Raw genomic sequence first — 11,127 nt, 5'->3', positions numbered from 1 at the left:
TTGGGAAGTGGAGGAAAATGAGCCAACATTGTAAAATTGGTAGATTTCACATGAGATTCTGGATCTCCAGTTTCTGTTTTAAAAGCAGAAGATCTGGCCATACTGGGCTCTCACTCTCATGTGAGCTGAGAGTTGTGCATCCTTGTTAGATGCCATAGGCACTTTTGTTTTTTGCTGTTGCTGTTTTTTTTAAAGAGTGGATCTTTTAGGGGCACCTGGTTGGCTCAGTTGGTGCAGTGTGGGACTTTTGATCTTGGGGTTGTAGGTTCGAGCCTCACGTTCGGTGTACAGATTGCTTAAAAAAATAAAATCTTCAAGAAAACACGAATGGATCTTTTATTTTTATTTATTTAGTTTTTAAGTAAGCTCTAGGCCCAACGTGGGGCTTGAACTCACAACCCTGAGATCAAGAGTCGCATGCGCTACCAACTGAGCCAGCCAGGGGCCCCACTGTATCTCCTTTGTAACTCTCTTGTCTCCACCACACTATTTTGTCATGATACTTGCACTCTTGTTTTTCTTTAAGGAGAGAAATATTTCTTAATACCTGGGTCTCTGTGAAAAGTGGGGAAGTGGAGGGGCGCCTGGGTAGCTCAGTCGTTAGGCATCTGCCTTCGGCTCACGGCGTGATCCCGGAGTTCTGGGATCGAGCCCCGCATCAGGCTTCCTGCTCCACTGGGAGCCTGCTTCTTTCTCTCCCACTCCCCCTGCTTGTGTTCCCTCTCTCGCTGGCTGTCTCTCTCTCTGTCAAATAAATAAATAAAATCTTAAAAAAAAAAAAAAGATAAGTAGGGAAGTGGAGTTTAGACCCAAGAGCTAGGCATTCCAAAAGTTGGGAATAGCATGTTTCTTGTGGAAGTGCAGAAACAAATGTGTCCGCTGGAGGACTGCAACTTTCACTTAAACTCCGTCCCCTTCACTCATTTATGTTACCTGCCAGGTTTGTTACATAGAGTGATGACTTCATGGGGCCACTTTACTTTTCATAAAACCTTGCAATGTTCACAGACCATCAAGAAAGAATGCGCCAAGAACTTAATCTTAAAGAAGGTGTAGGAGACACGTACATGTCCGTCTAGAGCTTGTCAAAGAGACGCCAGTGCTGACTCTCAGAGCCTCAAATAGGTGATGAATCAAGTAGAAAGTAATTGAGGCGGCTCAGAAAACAGCTTGTCGATGGCCCAAAAGCAGCTAATGGCAGGAGTTCTCCGCAGCCAGTGACAACATGGAGGAAGTGTAGTGTAACCCTCACTTCCAGAGCCAGAGCCAGAAGACCAAGGTGCTCCCAATAATCATGCAGAACCGGCCCAGCTTCTTAGTAAGAGGGTGACGTTAGAACCCCCCTTGGTCCTCAAATCCCATGTAGCCGCACTGCATTCCCGTGCAGCGAAGGCTTCCAGCCTTCCGAGAGCCTGGAACTCCTGCTCTGAGCTCTGAGCTCCTTGCAGCTGGCTGAGTGAGGAGAGACTGCCTTGGGCTCCTTTGGGGCCTCTTGTTTTCAGTGCTGATTCTCCGCAGCGCAGTGCTGGCAGTCTTACCTCCTCTCCCCGTGTAACTGATCCCAGTCCTCCGGCGCTGTCAGCGCCTCTGCTGCGTGCACCAGGACATGCGCGAGTCTCGAGCCAGCCAGGAACCCACAGAGTGAGGTGTGAGTGTGCTCACGAGCCATTGAAGCCTTTCTGCGGGATGCCAGACATTCGGGCTCTGCTCGTCAGCGAGCGGTGCCTTCGTGAGGTGGTCAGGGAGAAGGGACCCCCAAAGTCTTAAAATTGAACTCCCCCTCCCCGTCTTTTCCCACATCAGTTCTGCTTGTACCTGCTGAATTAATGCACATTAAAGCACGATGCTAAATGTGTTATACTTCTGCTGAAAAGCTTTCATTGGCGCCTCATTTTCTACCAAATTCAAACCAAGTCACCTGCCCTGGCATTTTGGGCCTTTCCCAGAAAGACCCCAAAGGCTTTTCTAGGCCCGTCTCCCCTTATAAACACCAAATACTCCAGCCAGAATGATACTCTCCTAGGCTGACTTTCCTTGTGATCAAAAGATGACTGCCGCAGTTCCAGCCATCACATCCAGACACTGCAATATGCAACAGAAGAGGGTCATCTCTTTCTTTTGTGTTTGGGTTTTTGTTTTTTTTTTTAAGTAGGCTCCACGCCCAGTGAGGAGCCCAATGCAGAGCTTGAACTCGCAACCCTGAGACTGAGACCTGAGCTGAGATCCAGAGTTGGTCATTTAACTGACTGGGCCACCCAGGCATCTTTTGCGTTTTATTAAGAGTGAGAAAGGGGGCGCCTGGGTGGTGCAGTCGTTAAGCGTCTGCCTTTGACTCAGGGCGTGATCCCGGCGTGATGGGATCGAGCCTCACATCGGACTCCTCCGCTGGGAGCCTGCTTCTTCCTCTCCCACTCCCCCTGCTTGTGTTCCCTCTCTCACTGGCTGTCTCTATCTCTGTCAAATAAATTAATAAAATCTTAAAAAAAAAAAAAAGAGTGAGAAAGCATTTCCCTGTCTCTCCCCTCCAAGTCTTTACATATGTTACTTCCTCACTGATGGCCCTCCCATACCTTTGGCTGGAGCTGGGTCTCAAGTGATTTAATCCTATCACAGACGAAAGGGAATAGATCACAAGGATTGGCTTGGGAAGTCATATTGGAGATAGAATCCCTTTTCCTGAGGGATGGATATCTGAACAAAATTAGGATTCTGTGAGCAGAAAGATGGGATGGTTGTTGGGTGGGTAACCAATAGAGTGTGCTGCAACTTGGAATCTGGCAGATGATAAATGTTAAATATGCATTAGTTATTGTTATTAACTGACTAGCTGTGTGAACTTACTCACGTCACCTATCTCCTAGAGCCCCAATGTCCTCATCTGTAAAATGGGAATAGGATTATCTAATTTGTTGGATGCTTATACAATTAAATGAGATGATATATGTAAAGTCTTAGGTGCTTAGCAAATAATGACTATTTATTATAATTGTATATAATTATTGCCAGAGTACTGGGCAGTAGGCTGAGGTCTCCAACAAAGACCAGGGGTTCCTAGGGTTAACCTCAGCCTGGAAAGGTCAAAAGCATGAGTACTAGGAGCAGTTCATACTTAATGTTCTGTGGTTGCCAGACCTCCCCCCCCCCCCCCCCCCAGTTCCTTGGTTTCAGGAGATCCTGAAAGACGGATTCCTGCTAAAGGTCCCACTCTCCTGGTGCTCTTGCCCCTAGAGGGCAGTAGACACAATCCTGCCTCCCCTACAGCAGGGATTGGATGGCCTAAGACCAACAACTCATTCAAAAGTAGATGTCACTTCTTGGCCTTTGAGTCCTCCACTTCGGATGGGAGATTGATGGGCAAGAACCCCCTATACTCTCCTTCGCATCTCCTCGCACCAAGGACTATAGCTTTCTCAGATCCACGTTCCCACCCCAGCTCTACCATTTACTAGCCGTGTGACCTCAGGCGAAGCTCTTTCTCTCTCTGTGAATATCATTTTCCTCACCTGTAAAATAGGGATGATAATACCCTATCTATTTCATAGAGTTGTGGTAAGGATTACCAAAGGTTTACACTTTTACAAATTAAGTTTTCCAAGTAGAGGTCGAACTTAGCCTTATCCGAATTTTTACACATGATGGTACTGAGGTTCAGAGAAAAAGAACCTGGTCCAATTTACACAGTAAGTTAGTGACGGAGCAGGGATTTGAACCCATGTATCTCTGGCTCCGAAGCCCCATGCTCTTCCACTGGCCCGTCTTTCTCTCTTAATCTATTCATGTAATCCCCTCTCTGAAGTCAGAGGCCCTTACTGATCACACCGCCACATCCCTCCCCACAGTGGTGTCTCCAGCCTCTGAGCCCCTAGGGCACTGGCTCGAACCTCCCATTGGTTCACACTTAGGAGTATACCCAGCTAGCCAGGCCGTAAGCCTGAGCTCACCCTTGACTCTGCCCTCTCCCTCATTCCTCATATCTAAGAGGTTAATAACGTTTGTCAATTCAACCTTTCCAATAACCCTGAAATTGCTGCATATTCTGCTCTTCCTGCTATCACCACCCTGATTTAGACCCTCAGCATCTCTTGGAGTAATGCAGCAGCCTCCTGACTAGTCTCTGTGTCCCAAAGTCACCCTCCAGAATGCCATTTCTGATAGAGAAAGCTGACCATGTCACTCATGCACTTAAACCTCTTTCAGAACAGGTGGCCCTCGCTCCTATGCAGCCTCATCTTTCATCACTTTCCCTTAAAATTCTGGTCACGGGTCACTTGGAATGATCTGCTGTTCCTGCAAAGACCACACTGTCTGTCCTCCCCAAGCCTTTGCTCTTGCTACTTCCTCTGCCAGGATCAATGCCGGCCCCACTTCCATGCTTGCCTGGAAACCCCTCCTCATCCTTTAGGATGGGGTTCAGGAAAACATCTCCGTTTTCTCCACCTCCTACCCACAGCTCAAATGATCTTGAAGCATTTGGTACTTATTTCTTCCATTGCATTTCTATAATGGCTGGTTTGTAACTGTGTTTTACTTTATCTTTGCCACTAGATTATAAGACCATGAGTGGAGGGTTGGGTCCCCCAATTTATTCATCAGTCTACCTTCAGGTGAGTAGAGTGTTACAGTGTTACCACTACACTGAAGTCTTATCAATGAAGGGGAGTTCTGCAATTTCCAATGAAGTTGCCATTGATGTTGTGTGGGGCCCCAGTGGCACCACAGAATCATTCACCCTCCCCCCCTCTGCACCCCCAGAATCCCAATCACAACAAAATAGCATGATGACTTACTTTCTTGGGAGACTGCCAGCAAGTGGAGCATTTCAATAAACAAACAATAAAAGTAGGGGACAAATGGGAGAGGGAAATGTGGGCTCCCAAGAGGAAGATTGGAGTTGGACTTGGCAAGAGGCTACGAATGCTCCCAAAGCTGACAGATTTATGACTGGGAATTTTGCGTTTCCATATGGACCTTCCCTGCATTTAGTATGCTAACAGGCAGGGCTGGACATAGAGTTAAAGTGAGTTGGAGGATGTAGGAGCCCTAGATTCATTTGACTTGGAAAGAGCTTTGAATTTTTATGTTCCGTCTTCAAACATAGGGGTGCTGAATGGGCTTAGTGGCGTATAGATGCCTTTATGCAGAAGTGTGCTCCCTGCTCTCCCTCTCTTTCTCTCTCACCACACATACGCACTCACACACACACTCATACACATACTTCTGTATGTAAGGATTTTTCTAAAAAACTTGATCATACTTCCATGCTTCCCCAAGAAATTAGATAGAAAGAAAAAAAACCCCATAAACTTCTTTTCTATTTCTCTGGATCTCAAGGATTTAGGTATTCAGATTCTATTTGTCTGCATCAAACCGAATGTCTCCATTCTAAGTCCCAGGGTCCCATTCCTCCCCATTCATGCCTTAACGTTCATCTAAGAAACTTGGGAACTTGTGAATTCTAACATTATAACTCTATAGCCACAGTATCAAAGCTTGGGTGTGATTTTCAATTATATTCGTCCTGAAGCTATAATACATAAATTATCTTAGAGCCATAGTAGAAGTTCTTAGGTTCTCAGAATGTGCATAGAACTGAGAGTTTAGAATTCTGAGCTTGTAATTTTCTTCCAGTAAGCCCTCCAGTGTAGTCAGAAGCAGCCAACCCATCTCAAAATCCTTGTAGTCACAATTCCTACCGTAACAGTCCATTTCAGCAGCAACTTGATCTACCAGAGACTTGCTTTTCCATAGCATATCATCCCAGGAATTCACAGGTATAGTTTCTAAGTAACTCTTTTGCCATTGCATGCCATCGATTACTAGTTATTGGAGAAGGCAGTCCACCAGGGATCCCAAGTGTCCCCGTACATCCTTGTTGAGTGTGCCAAACTGGAAGACCTAACCATGCTCTGTTCCTGAGTCATTTCTATAACTAGTTTCAAAGGCAATTAAGGCAATTAGGTCAAGGTGATCATAACATGGCTACTGTACAACCCTTCCCTCCCCAGGGGAAGGAGACTGGCTTGTTGGTTGCCTGTTATAAAAGGTTCTGAGCCCTTGTCCCAGGGTTCCTCAACTGCATTGTATGAGTGGCTGCCATCTGGGCCCACTGCATTGCCCATGGGACTTGGGGGCAAGGAGACCAGCCGTACCATGCTGTTGCCCCTGCTGTTGGCAGTGCTGTGAAATAGACTGTCTTTCTCCAATCTGCTGAATCTCGTTTTCTTACCTTCAGCACCTACAGAGTGTGGCAAGCCAACCTAGAGTCCTGTTACTCCTTGCCATCTTCCATGAGGTGGGGGCTTTTCCCTGAGACGACATCCTGTTTTCTTTTTCCTTTCTTTTTTTTTCTTTTTAAGATTTTATTTATTTACTTGATAGACAGAGAGAGAGAGCACAAGTAGGCAGAGCAGCAGGCAGAGGGAGAGGGAGAAGCAGACTCCCCGCTGAGCAGAGAGCCCGATACAGGGCTTGATCTCAGGACCCCGGGATCCTGACCTAAGCTGAAGACAGATGCTTAACCAACTGAGCCACCCAGGTGCCCCAGTATCCTGTTTTCTACTGGCAATGAGGTCATTGCTGAATTCACGTCCAGTCAGGTCATATAACAATCTCAGGGTTCTCTCTTTGAGGGTCAGTTTCCCACAACCACTTTCCATATCAACTACTATATCACCAGTGTCCCATGAGATGAAAAACAAGTCGTTCTAGATCTGTGCTGTCCAGTATGGTAGCCATTAACCATACTTGGCTTTTTACATTAAATTATGAAAATTAAATGTAATTAAAAAGTCAGTTCCTGGTTAGTAGATACTGTATTGGCCAGCATATTAGGACATTTCTGTCATCACAGAACATTCTATAGGACAGTACTACTCTAGATTATTTGAAGCAGAAAGGGATTTAAAGCAGGCAATTGTTTACAGAAATGTTAGGCGCATGGAGGAGTCCAAGGAAGGCAGGGCTCAGAGGAGTTAGAAGAGAGAAAAGGAGATTACAAAGGTGCTGCTGCCACCCTAGGTAAAGGCTGGCCCACAGGAGGTCCTGATCTATTAGGGGTACTGCTGCTGAGAAGGAACCCAAGAGCCTGTACTTGGTGCTGCTGCTCCTGGAGACACCATAAAAAAGCGGGACAAAACAATGGCTTCTTCCTTCCACACACCCTTCAGTCTCCTGCCAACACCTTCCATCTGGCAAGAGAGTCTAAAAAAAATGTAATTTGCAAGTGTCCATACGTCTTATAATACTACAGAGAGCAAAGAGGGTGGGAATGTATCTTTAGACAGACAAATAACTGCAAAGAAGGGATTTTTATCAATAATGATATTATTAAGGGTGGCAGGGCTCCCACCCTATAGCTCACATCCATTCTCTTTTCTCTAGCAACTTCCCCCTGCCCTGTATGTCCCAGCCATATGGAACTAATTTCAAATATGTTCCAAAACCTTATGCTCTTGCTCCTCCTCCAATCTTGCAGATAGTGTTCCCTCTGCCTAGAACACGCCTTTCCTTACTCTTTGCATAGGTGGCTATTTTCATCCTTCAAATATCAGGTCAGTTGTTACTTCCTCAGAGAGACTTTCCATGACCCTGCCAATCTGCCTAAAATAGCCTAATCTTCCTGACATTCCTGATGCCGCAGTCATTCCCCATCAAGCCACCTTGTTTATTTTATAGTTCTTGTTTCCATTGAAAATTATCTGTGTTTGTTATCTGTCTTGTCTCACTAGAATGTAAGCTCAATGAAGGCAGGGGCCTTGTCTGTGTCGTTCGGTGCTGTGTTCTCAGCATTTAGAACACGTCCCGGTTATGTAAGAGAAATTCAGTAAATGTATGCTGTCTGAACGAATAGTTTCCATCCATTTTCAGGTTTAGCTGGGTGAGGTTTATCTGGTATGTGTTCCCATAGAACCCACTCTTCTCCCATTCTGACACTTAAAAAAACAAGTATAATTACTTATATCTTATCCCTTGCTAGACTATAAACTCAGTGAAAGTAGGGACCATGTCTGTCTTGTTCCCAGTTGAATCCCCAGCACTTAGCACAGTGCCTGGGATAGAGCTGGAAGCAAGAAATTACTTGACGGATTTGGTCATTGTATTATTCTGTCAAAGAGTTTGGGAGATGGTTTAGTAATAAGTATATTGAAACTAAGCAAAAGAAAACAACAAGGCAATTATTAACTCTAGGAAAAACTAAAGTGTTAACAAAAGTGGAAATATAATCACAAAGCCCTACATGGCTTGGCTGTGAATAATATTTACATAGTCATAATCAGGACCAACAGGGCATATTAGTGATTTTAGACTTTATGAGTTGTTGACATTTTTCTATACTGGTTAGTAAATAATAACTATCCCAAGTTCCCAGAGTACCCCACTGCTATAGTTCCAATTGCCCTAGCTCCCTGTCTTAGAATTCCCTGAACCTTCCTAGAATCCAGCAACTAAAGAGACAATACCTAACATAGCCAGGGGCTCTAGAAACCTGCTGGAAAGGCCAGCATCTCTATGGCTCAGTCAGTGTTTGTGCCAATACGTAGCCTCCAGTCCCTTCTGGGTACTCCCTTTGTTTCCCCAGAAGGTTTACCTCAGCCCTGCTTGCTTGGGCCCAGGGAGCCAGCCCTACATGGGAACCATCCAGAGACACCAGGCTGCCAGCCAATGGCTGGCCTGCCCACCTCCCACACATCAGCCCCTGTCCCTGAGTGTTCTGCCTTCCCTCAACAGGCTCTGACCTTTCTAGGAGAGGCGACAGTCCTGGAGGGAATGTGGGCATCTCAGAGGGCAAATATTTTTAATGATACTTCTCATCAGGGATGCCTTGGTGGCTCAGTCGGTTGACCGTCTGCCTTCAGCTCGGGTCATGATCTCAGGGTCCTGGGATCGAGTCCCACATAGGGCTCCTTGCTCAGCAGGGAGCCTGTTTCTCCCTCTGCCTGCCACTCCCCCTGCTGTGCTCCCTCTCTCAAATAAATGAAATTTAAAAATGATACTTCCGGTTATAATATGTAAGTATTATATGATGATTTAACTAAAATTCATGATACAATTATATCAGAAGATGGGGCAGGGAAACGGCGTTAGAGAAATCTTCCATTGCTCAAAGTTGGTAGGTAAAGTCTGAACTTAAAAATCACAAAGCAGAGCTATATGGTGAGAAGGCATGTTAAGGGAAGGATATTCTCAGGCAAGGATGGCGGTGGACAATAGGAAATACAAAGGCACAAAAGCATGGGAGAATAATTTGGGGAGGGTGAGTCATCCCTTGTGGCTGCAGTATGGGTGGCATGTTGGGGGAGAAAATAGTGGGAAATAAAGCAGGACCAACAGTTTGTGAAGAGCCCAAGAGCCTATAGTGTAGTCCAACTGGTCCTCTCCCTTGAGCTGGTGACAGAGTAAAAGGCACAAAGCTTCTGAACATTAATTTGGAAATATATATATCAGAAGCCATTAAAATGATTCTAATCTCTGACCTAGCGATCTTGATTCCTGGAGATTGTTCCTAAGAGATTACTTTTTAAAGGATCAAGGATAAAGGATGAAATGAGCAATATTCATTAAGATATTTATTGCATCATTATTGGAAATAGTGAAAAATTGGAAAACAATCAATGTTTCCCTCAAAGGAGAATACTTAAGTAAAAGATGGTACATTCACCCGATGAATAAGAAATAGGCAGACTTGGTGTGTCGGGATTTAGATGGGCCAGCCCAGGAGGGCTGCTGGGCCCAGGGGAGGGGAGAAGGTCCAAAATGGACCATTTTGCATCACTCCTAAAAGAAGGAGCTGGCTTCTTCTGGACAAAGGAGGGAAGGAGAGCAACTTAGTGTGTGACCCATGCCAAGGGGCTTCGGGTCTTTGCCATCATGTTCTAGATGGTGTCATTGCTACATCCCAGAGCTGGGAAGGGTGGCTATGACCACTGCTCCCCAGCCCCAGCCTCTTTGCCTCTGGTGGTTGCGGTTCCCTGTTCCTTCGCGGTGGGCTCTCCTGGCTGGGGGTTAGGTCCCACCTTGCTGGAGGAAGGGCTAGCATGAGATTCTCCCTGACTGAGGGACGGAGGCCACGGTGACCCCAGCCAGCAAAAAGAGCAATGAGGCAGCAACATCCATGACTGGGTCAGAGCTGGGACCTAGTGATTTTTCCTTGGTTCCTGCTCACACCCCATCCCTCACTTGATCTCACTGTGACCTCTAGACCACCATTCCTCTGACAATTTCATGCATTTGCCTGTGCCGTTCTCTTGGTCTGGAGTGCCCTTTCTTATGCTTCCTGACCGAGCTAAACCCTGCCCGTCCTTTCATACCACTTCCTTGATAAAACTTTCCCCAATTTCCTTTTGGGTAATGAATCGTTCCCTCCTCTGGCTCCCACAGCGCTTGATTTGTATCTTTCCTATGGCAATTGTGTTTTTCTGTAGCGTGTTATAATTAGTCATGTCCATGTCTGTCTCCCACTACCTGGTGAGCCTCTCAAGGTGGCCAAGGAACTTGTCTTATCCAACTCTGACTCCTCACACAGTGTGGCCGACCGCTGGCATATGGCGGGTGTTCAGTCGATGGGTGGAGTGATGTTAAATTACAATGGCTGAGTTCTTCTACTTTCTATGTCATGGACTATCTGGGAAAGCTGTTGAGATGGTAGACAGATGACCAATTGGTTTGACATCCCTTTCTTCCCCGTGCATTTTGAAAGGGGCGGGAAGAGGAAGAGAGTTAAAGCTATCTGTGGATCCATATTCCAGAGGTTTCAGCCAAGGATCCTGAGCGGGGGGTAATAATATATATAATAGCTACCATGTGCAGAGACTCTTACTTATTTACACTTTCACACCCGTTAACTCTGCTGGGTCTCACCAGGACTCTAGGAAGTAGGCTGGGTGGTAGCACGTGGCTTGTCCCAATGTTACAGTCGAGAAAACCAAGGCTCGGAAGTGATTTGCTCAAGATTCCATCAACTCAAAGTAGAGCTGGGACTCAAACCCAGATCTGTTGACTCCAAATCCCACGCTCTTGACATTGTAGAGGTGACAAGGACACGGTCTCTCCTTCTTTTGATAAACATTTGCAGAAGGGCGCCCACGGCTTAAGCCCCGGTAAGGTGCATGGGGATCAGGCCCCAGTTGT

This window comes from Ursus maritimus, unplaced genomic scaffold, assembly GCF_017311325.1.
Source record: "Ursus maritimus isolate PB19 unplaced genomic scaffold, ASM1731132v1 scaffold_16, whole genome shotgun sequence".
Classification (NCBI taxonomy): Eukaryota; Metazoa; Chordata; class Mammalia; order Carnivora; family Ursidae; genus Ursus; species Ursus maritimus.
This window is presented reverse-complemented; position numbering follows the sequence as displayed.